General features: G+C 36.2%; 1 long non-coding RNA gene across 1 annotated transcript; it reads left to right on the top strand.

The window, feature by feature from the left end:
- Nucleotides 1-2,205: 2,205 nt before the first annotated feature.
- Nucleotides 2,206-13,703, top strand: LOC150034327 (uncharacterized). The gene is made up of 2 exons (XR_016531308.1): nt 2,206-7,606; nt 7,857-13,703. It is a non-coding gene; the product is annotated as an uncharacterized LOC150034327 (long non-coding RNA).
- The last annotated feature ends 54 nt before the right edge of the window (nt 13,704-13,757 follow it).

Below are 13,757 nucleotides of genomic sequence, written 5' to 3'. Positions count from 1 at the left end.
CTCGTTTTATGAGGTCTTGATCTAAATTCTTTCAAACTTAGATGAAAGCTTAAGGTTGCAAAGTTTTTTTTATCACACTGATTTTTCTACTCTAAATGTGGTTGGTCTTGCAATCCTTGATCAATAAATCCAATGCAGGCTTCATCGATGCAATGGAATATGGAGTGGTCTGGAATGGGAGAAGGCTAAAAGTTCCATGGACTTTTACCCACCTTGAAATTCCATTACCATACATCCTTAGAAGACTGTCCTTAACGGGAATTTGTGCTGATCTTGGCCAACATTTCTTATTGAGGATGTGAAGACAATCATTCATCTTCTAGCATCATGCTAATTCGAAGAACATGAAAGGAATTTGAAAAGTCATCACTACTAAATTTAAATTTTAAAACAAGATTGGAGGAGTTGATTGGTTGATTATTGCTTTATCATAAAATTTTAGAGAACTGCCCATGTTCCTCTCTTTATATTGATTGGAGCTGGAAAACACAAAGGAATTATGCTTTCCCAAACATTATTCTATTGGTTATTCAGGAGAAATAAAGAGATAATGTCAATGCCCGGCTATTTGAGACATCTACCCGTCTTCGATCTGACATATTGGCCATATCGGAAAAACCCCTACAAAAACATTCCACACTCTAAATTGTACTTTCACGCACTAATAGTCTCACATGAACCCTTGGCACATTAGCTAAGCATTTGAGCCTTTCTAGTGTATGTAAGCACAATTGGAGGCCTTTCAAAATATTAACAAGCCGGCTCCAAGTTCCAATAACTTCAAAAGTTTTACGTTCCCAGTATTTTAACAGGAAGTTCTTAATGGATATCCAACTGCCAAAGGATTTGATAAAATTTGGTGTGCTTGTCATTTAACCATTTCCGAGCTTCAAGTGAAAAGGATCTTTTGGCTTCCAGATTCCAACCAGGCTTAGAACCTGAACAATAGGGGTTTTCTCATTCTCTAATCTAAGCAGAGCTCAGAGCACGGATTAAATTGAAAACTGCTTTTGAAATGCTCAACCCGTGCCATCTTTGTTCCTTTTCAATTATCGCGAGCAGCACAATGATGGAAAAACTCATTATAAAGATGTTAAGCTAATTCTTATCCAATTATCGTGAGCAAATAATCTATAGCTACTACTACTACATAGAAACTGACCGCTTCATGTTCCTTCCACCTGATATGATTATGAATGAGAAGAAATTGAAGTTTCAGAATTTTCCGAGGGAAGATGATATAGAATACTTTACTAGAGAATCCTTTGACTATATTTCCTCTTACAAGCTCAACATAGCTTTTGTGAAGGGTTAACGAGGAGATTTTAACAGGAACCTTAGAAACTTGAAGATTAATGAAGGAAAGAATTAAAACCGATATGATGATACTTTAAGATGTTAAACTTGGCAACTTTTTCCTTCATACTTGAGAAAATCTCTTATCATATCCCAGAAAGTGAGCCTTCTCGTTTAGAAGACTCCGTAGGAAGTTTGAGAAGTTTCCTACCTCTAGTATATGACCATACAACACATATTGCACTCCAACCCAAAGACCTTTGCTTTCATGACTGAATTGTACCACTCTTATCTCTAACTTGCTCGAAGAAATGCAGGAGAGAATCTACCATGAATTTTCAAACCAATGTGTGTATGACAGAAAGAGAGAGAGAGAGAGGGGCATAACCAGATGAAGAAAATGCAATTCTCAAAAGATGCTAAGCTTGTCGATAGTCCAACATATCCTTATTCCATTACTCAAAACAAGGACAATCCAGAATCAAAACTTAAAAGGAAACAAACTGATAATACCTAACAATTGAGGAATTAGAACCAAATAAAGCTTCTTAATGGAACTGAAATATAGTAATTAACTAAAACCAGATGAAGCTTCTTAAATATGGACGAAAACACTAATTAGTTTAGATAAAACATTGCCTTCGCACGCAATAGATTTGAAAATTTTCCTCCCATATTAACATTTAATTTTCACCGAGTTATGTGTTTTCTAGGTTTGTTAATGAATGAAAACATTTAGTGGATAATTCAGTGGGTTAAATTTTAGTTTAAAGTTTAAATTTAATGTGAGGATGATTTTCTATACGGTATCATGTTTTCTTTTCTTTTGGCAACAAGTAGTATTAGACTCACAATTTTCGTTTGAATCGGTGCCTATCATTCTTGTATTATCATTCTTGTATTTTGATAGTGTTTCTACTAGGAAGTATGATCATTTTGGAGTAAAAAATATTATAATTAGGGGAATGATTTATTTATTCTTCAATGAGAGCTCTTGAGTAATTTGTTCATTGAAAATCTCATCTGTGTCTATAACTTTGGATTAGAGAAGATAGTGGCCAGTCACTTTGGATTAGAGAAGATAGTGGCCAGTGGGGTTGACTTTTATGACTAACCAGGTAATTGAGGAAAGATACTTATCGCCTTTTTATTTAAGGATCATATAAGATGCTTTTTGGAGGCCTTGGGTCGAGCCTACATAAGGAATGATATTAGAAGAAGGATGCATACCCAGAAGCTTTCAAAAGGATAACCAAAGAGCCTAACACAGTACTGTAATTAAAAAGGTTACGTGGAGTCTAAATATTTAAAATATGAGATGAGATGTCTATTGACGAGAAAGATTGGTGGAATTAAGTATCTTGAAATATGTATTTGTTTTTTTTTTCCATTTACCTTGTAATTTCTTTTCGATGAGAAGTATTTGGGAAGGAGCTTTGATTAATACACCCTATTTTTTTAGCAGTATTCTAACATGGGATTTGCGTTGACTTCTTATTAGTGATTGAGACCAATGATAGTTAATTAGAATGCTCAACTTATAGAAGAGCTTCGCAAATCAGAATTGTCAAAGTAGAACTTTTTGAAGTTCTTAAATCTTGATATGCTTCTATTATAAGAAGGGGAAATTGATGAAAAATATAGAGTAGAGAGAAAAATAGCACACGTAAGGTTTACGTGGAAAACCCTAATCGGGGAGAAAAAACTACGGGAAGAAGGAATTTTTATTATATGATTGATACACAAAATACATAGTGACTACCAGTTTAAATAGACAAAAGGGGAACCTTAGGATACAAGTATAAAGACAAAAATGCCCTTAGAGTAAAAAAAACCTTAATTTTAACACTCCCCCTCAAGTTGGGGCGTAAATGTCAATAAGACCCAACTTGCTCACACACGAGTCAAATAACTGTTTGGGCAGTCCCTTTGTCAGGACATCTGTAATCTGTTGGTTGGAAGGAATATAAGGAGCACAAATGTTGCCACTATTAAGTCTTTCCTTGATGAAATGCCGATCAATCTCCACATGCTTTGTTCTATCATGTTGAATTAGGTTATTTGCTATGCTTATTGTGGTTTTGTTATCACAATAGAGTTTCAATGGACTGGTATGATCTTGGTGAAGGTCTCTAAAAACTTTTTCAAGCCAAATTTCTTCACAGATTCCTAGATTCATGGTCTTGTACTCAGCTTCGACACTACTTCTGGCAACACCACCTTGTCTTTTATTCATCCATGTGACAAGGTTACCTAACACACAAAGGTACAATATCTTGATGTTGACTTTCTGTCTACTACAGACCCGGCCCAATCTGCATCTGTGTATGTGTCGATGCATCGCCTTTCAACTTTCCTAAACATCAAGCCTTTCCCTGGAGAAGTTTTCAGATATCTCAAAATGCGTTCCACTGCCCTCATATGTTCTTCGTATGGAGACTGCATAAATTGACTTACCATACTCACTACATATGAAATGTTGGGCCTAGTATGAGAGAGATATATTAATTTCCCAGCAAGCTGTTGATATCTTTCTTTGCTAACTGGAACACCTTCACTCATATCACTTAACTTTGCATTTGCTTCTATAGGAGTGTCAACTGGTTTACAGCCTGTCATACCTCCGTTGGGAAACTGAAACCCCTTCTTTCGATCGAGCTACTTCCATTCCAAGGAAGTACCTTAGTCTCCCAAGGTCCTTGATTTTGAATTCCTTAGCCATCTTCGTCTTTAATCGGTTAATCTCTGAGGTATTATCTCCTGAAATGACAATGTCATTAACATAAACAATTAAAACTGTAATTTTTCCGGATACTGACCTTTTAGTGAAGATAGTATGATCTGATTGTGACTTTACAAACGTAGTAAACCTGTCAAACCAGAACCTTAGGACTGTTTTAGCCCATACAAGGACTTCCTTAGTCTGCAAACCCGGTGTTAAACTGTTTCTCAAATCCTGGGGGAGGACTTATGTAGACTTTTTCCTCCAACTCTTCGTTGAGAAAGGCATTCTTCACATCAAGCTGGTGAAGGGGTTAATCTTTATTAATTGCAATGGCAAGCAGAACCCGTACTGTGTTTAGCTTTGCGACTGATGAAAAGTCTCAAAATAATCAACCTCGAAAGTTTTGAGTAAAGCCCCTGGAAACTAATCTGGTCTTGTACCGATCAAGAACAATACTTTATTGTGAACACCTATTTACATTCGACTGCTTTATGACCATTTGGAAGAGTGACTTGGTCTCACGTATGATTTTTCTCGAGAGCCACAATTTCTTCCATGACTGCGGCTTTCCAATGCTGTGTGTATACTGTTTGGTATCACCACTGTGTTTAGATTTGTAGTGAGGGCCTTGAACGGAGACAGGTTGCTGTAGGACAAGTAACTTTGCAATGGATATTTTGTACATGATCTGGTACCTTTCCTTAGGGCAATCAAGAGGTCAAGGGATACATTTCTATCTTTACTTTCTTTGGGCTTCATACTGCATTCACCTTCCTGCTCAAACGTCCCATGTTCTGTCATTTTCCCACTTTCAACGATGTTTTCAGTGGGAGCGGGAGACATTTCTTTTCCAGGTTGAACAACATTCTTTGCTGGAACAAGTGTCTCAGAGTGACCTGGTCTCACGTATGATTTTTCTCGAGAGCCACAATTTCTTCCATGACTGCGGCTTTCCAATGCTGTGTGTATACTGTTTGGTATCACCACTGTGTCTAGATTTGTAGTGAGGGCCTTGAACTCAGGAGACAGGTTGCTGTAGGACAAGTAACTTTGCAATGGATATTTTGTACATGATCTGGTACCTTTCCTTAGGGCAATCGAGAGGTCAAGGGATACATTTCTATCTTTACTTTCTTTGGGCTTCATACTGCACTCACCCTCCTGCTCAAACGTCCCATGTTCTGTCATTTTCCCACTTTCAACGATGTTTTCAGCGGGAGCGGGAGACATTTCTTTTCCAGGTTGAACAACATTCTTTGCTGGAACAAGTGTCTCACAATCATCATTTTCTGCTTCGATTACATCTTTACTGTCATTGTCTTCCCTGTTGTTGCTCTCAATATTTTCAACACAAGCATCAGTTTTATCACATTCATTATCATGATCAGGGATAGGACTATTAGTACCTGGAACTGATCTTCGTTGCCAAAGAAATAACAGACGGCGCCATTTCCTTCCTAAGATTCCTCCTATAATATGTGATCCATGGGACTTGTTTGGTCGGGCGAATGGATTCATTGGTACTAATGTCAAGGATGGGTTCTGCATCAGTTTTATCACATTTATTATCATGATCAGGGATAGGACTATTAGTACCTGGAACTGATCTTCGTTGCCAAAGAAATAACAGACGGCGCCATTTCCTTCCTAAGATTCCTCCTATAATATGTGATCCATGGGACTTGTTTGGTCGGGCGAATGGATTCATTGGTACTAATGTCAAGGATGGGTTCTGCATCAGTTTTATCACATTTATTATCATGATCAGGGATAGGACTATTAGTACCTGGAACTGATCTTCGTTGCCAAAGAAATAACAGACGGCGCCATTTCCTTCCTAAGATTCCTCCTATAATATGTGATCCATGGGACTTGTTTGGTCGGGCGAATGGATTCATTGGTACTGATGTCAAGGATGGGTTCAAGGAAGACAGATAGACTCGGACCCCAATTGGTTTCTTCACTAGTATTCTCCCCTTGAAGAGAGCCATTGGGAAAAGAATGGATGATCTTTGAAGAATGCCCATTTATCGAGACAAAGTAAAGTATTTTTTTAGAAGAGGGATGATAACACTTGTACCCATGCTGATGAAGTGGGTACCCCACAAAGATACATTTTTGAGCCCGAGGGGTAAACTTGGTTTGGTTAGGACCATGAGTATGGACAAACATAACACAGCCAAAATCTCGGATGGGTACAACAGAAAGAAGTCGGGTATTTGGGTAGGACTCTTTAAAAGAATCTAAGGGGGTTTGAAATTTTAAAGCTTGGGACGACATTCGATTTATTAGATGGGCTGCTGTTAAGATAGCATCACCCCATAAATAAGAAGGAATGGAAGTTGACAACATAAGAGATCGAGCAACTTCGACTAGGTGATAGTCTTTCCATTTGACCACTACAATTGGTTGAGGGGTGTATGCACAGGAACTCTGATGGACTATTCCTTTTGAGATTAGGAACTCTCTTAAGGATTAAGGTATTCTTGACCATTATCACTGCAAAGAATAGCGATTTTGACATTGAACTGAGTTGCTATAAAATTGTAGGATTATTGAAAGACCGATGTAACTTTGGATTTGTCTGTCAGAAGGAAAACCCAGGTTAGCCCAGTATGATCATCAATGAAGGTTACAAACCATCGCTTCCCAGTGATGGCAGTAACAGGAGACGGACCCCAGACATGGTTATGGAAAATGGTGAATGTTTTAGAAGGTTTATAAGGTTGAGGCTTGAAAGAAACACGAGGCTGTTTGGCTTGGACACACACATCGCATTTTAACTTAGAAATATTAATATTATGAAAAAGATGAGGAAACAAACAATTCATATACTGAAAATTAGGATGACCAAGGTGATAGTGCCATAACATATAGTCAATTTCAGAAATAGAAAAATGAGATGAAAACAAACAAGCCTTATCACATATCCTAAATGAGGCTTATTCAATGAGAAAATAGAGTCCCCTGTCATGTCGGACAGTATCAACCGTCATCCTCGAGTTCAGATCCAGAAAAACAGCAGCATCAGGTGAGAAGATAACACGACATTACACATCTTGGAGGATTAAACCTGCGGTCCTGATCCTTTCATTTCTAGCACTAGGCTGATAAGAGATTGATCGGAGGAACCAGTCAAGTGGTCTGTGGCTCCTGAATCTAATATCCATGATTTATCATTAGTTATACTCACAAAGTCAAAGGAGTTGAAAGTACCTGATTGGGAGATTATACTTATTCCAACTGTAATAGAAGTGCTCTGAATGGTTTCCTGATCTAAGGTTGTGTATTTTCAGTTACTGATTCACCTACTAATGCCTGGCTTGACTGTCATTTCTTACCATTTGACGGACAACCATGGAGCTTCCAACACTGATCTTTCGTGTGCCAGGGTTTCTTGCAATGTTCACACACTGGGGCTGGCTTACTGTTTTGTTTATCATGGACAGGGTCTGATGTTTTGAAAGTAGCAGAATTTGTTGGTGTCACAAGTGTATTGTTCATGGCCTTCGACCTAACAGATTTCCATTAAAGATGGTATAACCCTGGTCTCCAATATACGACTTCGCACAACATCAAATTTAGGTCAGTTTTCTCAGAATTTCATATGCATGTAGTGACTCTAAGTATTCTTATGAAGTTTGATCCATGTGAAGTGCAACAAATAGGAATACTACACATTTTTAGCCGTCATATTTTACTTTTTTTCTCCTCAGCACCAAATAACTCGAGCTTCTTTTCTAGCTTCTATTTTCTTTCTTAATAAATATTCCTGCCTAGATATAGGTGTACGGGTTTCCAAACTTTCTTATGGATTCGGGTTTTTTTCTGACAGATGGTCAGAACTTCATATGGGTTCGAATCCTATTGAGAGGTCCACTAGAGATCAGAAATTGTTGAAGAAAGAACAAGATGTTTCTTTTGTCCCTTCCAGGCGATCGGAAAATAAAGAAATAGTTAATATATTCAAGATAATTACGTATTTACAAAATACCGTCTCAATTCATCCTATTTCATCAGATCCGGGATGTGATATGGTTCCGAAGGATGAACTGGATATGGACAGTTCCAATAAGATTTCATTCTTGAACAAAAATCCATTTATTTATTTATTTCATCTATTCCATGACCGGAACAGGAGGGGATACACGTTACACCACGATTTTGAATCAGAAGAGAGATTTCAAGAAATGGCAGATCTATTCACTCTATCAATAACCGAGCCGGATCTGGTCTAGCTTCTATTTTCTTTCTTAATAAATATTCCTGCCTAGATATAGGTGTACGGGTTTCCAAACTTTCTTATGGATTCGGGTTTTTTTTAATAAGACAACTCAATTTCAAGATAAGTTGTCTTCAATCTACCCTTCTTTGGCCATTCCCACCAATTTCGAGCTTAGCAGCCATTCCTACCTAGATATGGGTGTACGGGTTTGCAAACTTTCTTATGGATTTGGGTTTTTTTTTAATAAGACAACTCAATTTCAAGATAAGTCTGTAGGAGAAGTCTTCAATCTACCCTTCTTTGGCCATTCCCACCAATTTCGAGCTTAGCAGCCATTCCTACCTAGATATGGGTGTACGGGTTTCCAAACTTTCTTATGGATTTGGGTTTTTTTTAATAAGACAACTCAATTTCAAGATAAGTCTGTAGGAGAAGTCTTCAATCTACCCTTCTTTGGCCATTTCCACCAATTTCGAGCTTAGCAGCCATTCCTACCTAGATATGGGTGTACGGGTTTCCAAACTTTCTTATGGATTTGGGTTTTTTTTAATAAGACAACTCAATTTCAAGATAAGTCTGTAGGAGAAGTCTTCAATCTACCCTTCTTTGGCCATTCCCACCAATTTCGAGCTTAGCAGCCATGCATTAACGTTGGTATAAGTGACGACTTCCAAACAAGCTTTTTTGGTTTATAACATTGGTTTATATGCATTAACATTAATTTGACTTGGGGTCAATCATGACTTTTGGCTTATATCAAATTCTAGATATATCAGTCTATAGCCCTCCAAAATGCACGTCTGTTAATAAAGGGCCGATTTGATCATTAGGTAGTGCAAAATACAAAAAATACGCTCTCGGAACTCTTAATAGTTGTTTGGACAACGAGTTACATTTACGTACCATCAGTGCTAATATTGGCATGTTTTGGTTTATAACATTGGTTTATATGCATTAACATTAATTTGAGTTGGGGTCAATCATGTCTTTTGGCACGAGTTACATTTACGTACCATCAGTGCTAATATTGGCATGTTTTGGTTTATAACATTGGTTTATATGCATTAACATTAATTTGAGTTGGGGTCAATCATGACTTTTGGCTTATATCAAATCCTAGATATATCAGTCTATAGCCCTCCAAAATGCATGTCTGTTAATAAAGGGTCGATTTGATCATTAGGTAGTGAAAAATACAAAAAATACGTAGGGCATGGTCGTACAATAGCATCTTCTAAAGAGTGGTCGTAAGATTTCATTTACTTGGAGAATTATTTGGAGCAAAAGACATTTACTTTAAAGGCTCCCTTTTTAGTTTTAAAAGTCATTTCCACTCCTAGTTTTATGGTAGTCGATGCATGAATCGTAACCTAACAACGAAGAAAAAGAGGAAGAACTTTCTGGCTAGATCTGGAAAAAAATATATATATTTACAATGTAAAAAAAGTTCTGATTGAATGTGCAAGAAGAAAAATGGAAGATCACAGACACAAATGAGGAGGTATCTTTCTTATGATTTGTTCTAGTGTACTTTCTTATGTATGCACATGTATATATTAATTTATTAGCTTATTTCTTAGTCCTTTCTTCTTCTTATCGATATTATCTATGTTGGAGTGTTAGCTTTTCATTCATTGAAGTGAAGCTAATATTTATCACAGTAGTTCAATATCACAGATATTCAGATTGATCAATAATCCAAAAGACTCGAACATAGTCTCTAATCTTACCCAATCCAACCATCAAAATTCGAGTTGGTTTAGTTGGGTTGTTAGGCTATTGTTCTTTTTCATTATTAATTTAAAATACTTAGTAACTAAATTCTAATTAAACTTGAATATTAAATTCCAATTATCGATGATATCTATTGGAAAATTTTAAACAAAGAAAACATTTTTAAATGGAAAACATTAACAATTCACAAATTCATCGATATATATATTTTTTCTATTTGGGTCAACACACGAAAAAAATTTACGAATCCGAGACTTAATCCCACCTGACAAAAATAGAAAAAATTCAACACAAGTCTGAGCAAATAAGACTAACCCAACCTGCAACATTCCTATTAAATTTATGATGACATCTTTTTCTATTGTATCTAGCCGAGTGTCTTGTAAAATGACAATATTAGAATTTATTCTAGCAAGAAGATCCTTAACGAGAACTTTGTTAGGTTAGCCCTTAAACCCTTAACATCCCAAGAGATTTATCTTCAAAAAGTCATCTATTGAGTCCCATTAACGCTACCATCTACATGATCACATACACGTCTTCTACTTGTAACTCGTCGTGGTTTTCCCATGTTCTAGGGAGTGTCTTGAAAACTGAGTGGGAATAACAATGAATACAGGTCAAAACATTGGTGTTTATTAAATAGTCCTATCTTCTCTAGTGATAAAGACTATTCTCAACATGCAAAGATTAAATTTATTCTTGTATGAGAAAGGATCCCTTTGGTGATAAAGACTATTCTCAACATGCAAAATGCAAACAAAACAAAAACTGTTAATAAGGTAATATTGAGTCACCAGTTTGTGTTTGTCGACTAATAAATATAAAAAATCTCACTTAGTCTTTGTTGTGAGTTCTTTTTTTTAGTCCCTGAAAACTTCAATCATGAAACTAAGATAGAATACAATAACACTAGAGGCTTGAGTATCCATATTCCAACAAGAGGCTTCTTTTTAAATAGAACCAACCTAATTATCCACTTCAAAGCTGGATGTTTTTGCCACAACTAACCTTAAACTAATAAGGCAATCAAAGAAAGGCTAGGTTTTTAATATCTACCTAAGGCCTATTTCTGCTCCTCCTTAAATGAACAGTGCTCTAACTAAGCATCGTTCTCCCACAGATACTAGAGATACTAAAAATTCTTAGAACACTTGTTCCAACAATTTAAAGAACTCCCTAGTCCTCCTATCGACATTAAAATCTCCGATCACGCCCTGAATGCCCTGGCAAAGGCCCGCAAGATTAAAGTTTCCTTGAAAGATTCTTCCTTCCATGAATGGAGTATAGGGGCATAGTCTTTGGAAATTTAGCCGACAACATTTCCATTAAATTTACGATCTATGGAAATAGAGAAGGAACCCACCACATAGTTGACACGCTCAATATCATTCTCCTTCCATATCTTGATAATTTTGCTAGTAGAATCCACAACAGCCAACCCATATTTCTGAAGCTCCACGTAGGCTTAACAATTCGAGTTTCTTGTAGAATGACAATATTAGGATTTTCTCAAGCAAGAAGATCTCTACATCATTTTCCAAGTTTTGAGAAGGCTTGTGATTTCTCTAGCCCTTTTCTTTTGATGACTGTCCCTTTGTTTAATGCTCATCTCTTGAGTTCATGAAAATCTAGCCCTTTTCTATTGATTTCAATAAAGATTCTGACAACCGAGTGAAAATAGCAACGAGCACTGGTCAAAACCTTAACATTTACTAAATACTTCTACCTTCTCTAGTGATAAAGATTACCCTCAACATGCAAAGAATAAGAATATGTGAGGATGGGAAAGAAGCCTTGTAAAAGAAATAAGAAAAAAAATACAAATGAACATAACAAAAATGCCTATCCAAATGAGTTAATGATATTACACATTTTGGTGTAAATGCAGGTAAGAATGATGAGATTCCCTTTGGGTTGCATCACTTACCTGGCTTGGATCTATTGCGAATTGTTCAAGTATAAATACCAATCAGAACTAAAGGTTGATCCAAACATAAGCTAAATAAAACAAAAATTATCGTACTACGTTATAACTTAATCCTTTTTTCGAAGGCGATGTAGACAATTTTAAGAAAGTTCTTTAAGTTTAATCAACTAATAAATAAACTAAAATCTCACTCAGCTTTCGTTGTGAGTTTCTCTTTAGTTTCTTGTGCCAATTTTTGTAGGTTGCCACTCAAACCTTGTAGCCTTCATTCTACTACGCTACACGAAGGTTACGAAGTCACTCAAGAATTGGTTCTCTTTTTTTTCTTTTTTTTTTTTTTTTGGCCAAATTGGTGTACATGAATTTTTTTTTTTAAAAAAATTGACTTCTTTCACACCATAGGCCAAAATTTCAAGATGTGAAGCGAGGTTTGGGATAAGGATGAAACTTATCTACCGTGTTAGAGATGGTGGTGGAGATGGATTAGATAAGTACTAGGTTGATTAAGTGAATTGTGGAGACCTTATTTCAAGATGTGCATTCAGAATAAACCTTAGAGGTCCATTTGACATATAAAATTGTGAAAAATTTGCACAGCTGGTACAATGTTTATACTACCGACTTCAAGATTGGAGTTTTTATTCTCGTATCCAACATGTTATGAAACAAATAAATAAAGAACTAGTAGTACTCATGCTTATGATATGTATTATTTTGCCAAGAAAGAAAGGGAAATTTGTAAGGATGGTCCATTTTTTGGGCCCGAAATGTTAAATGACCAATTTTTTTAAAAAATAATGTCAATTGACCTTTTGCTAACATCATCACCATACCAGACTACATAAATTTCCTTCAAGTGTCTCACGTTATAAGTCTTATTATTTTTGTTGTGTTATTTCTAGAGCAAGAATAAGAGAGAGCAAGAGTAAGAGAGAGAGTGAGAGTAGACTTCAATTGCTTGTACAACTTAATGACAAATGTTCTCTTGCTTTGTAGGATGACAGAAAAGTGTCCACTTATTCGGTATTTGAAGAACTTAAATCTCACATTTACAGGGTTACAAATGTTAGTCCTTCAGAGTTTGATCTTAAAATGAGAGTTAAAATATAAGCTTGAATACAAAGTCCCTCTACAATACATAAGGATTGATGAAGACGAAAATCAAATTAAGATGACAATATTAGATAGAGGTTTAGAAATGTGAGTTATGATGATATGACCGTGGACAGAAAATACGAGGAATCATATGAGTTCCGTTGGGAATAGGAATGATATTCCATTACCTATCAGCACCGTACCATCAACGTTATCACTAGATAATGACTGCACTAATCCAACAAGATCGAATTTAATGATACAGAATCGGACAATAGTTCAGTTGGTAATGAGAGATAATCTAGACTAGATTATATGGATTGTGGTCATCTAGAGCAACGTTGTGGTCCTTCAGTAGATGGTAATGAGCAACCAGCAGGTTTGAATGAAATGGATCGTGATCATAGTGATGTGCATTGTTCTACAGCAGCTCAAGTGGTTCCTCCATCTATGTCTTCAAGTCATAGGGGAGAGTTGATTATGCCCGATAACTTTTCATCTGGGACATACGTTGAAGTTGGTCAATTATTTTTTAGTAAAAAAGTCTTGAAAATGCGATTATCAATTTTGTTCATCAACAAAAATTTTGAATTTATGGTCAAGAAATCAACAAAATCTTTGTTCATTGTCAAATGTATTGAAGAGACTTGTAAGTGGAACCTTCATGTAATGAAAATGAAAGGGTGTGATATGTTCAAGATCACATTGGTCAGTTGATTAAAGATAAGTTTACAGGCATAGGATGTATATAT

The sequence above is a fragment of the Benincasa hispida genome, chromosome 8 (assembly GCF_027475165.1).
Source record: "Benincasa hispida cultivar pf3 chromosome 8, pf3_genome.v1.1, whole genome shotgun sequence".
Lineage (NCBI taxonomy): Eukaryota > Viridiplantae > Streptophyta > Magnoliopsida > Cucurbitales > Cucurbitaceae > Benincasa > Benincasa hispida.
The sequence above is the reverse complement of the archived record's forward strand: the minus strand, read 5'-3'. Positions and strand labels throughout refer to the sequence as shown.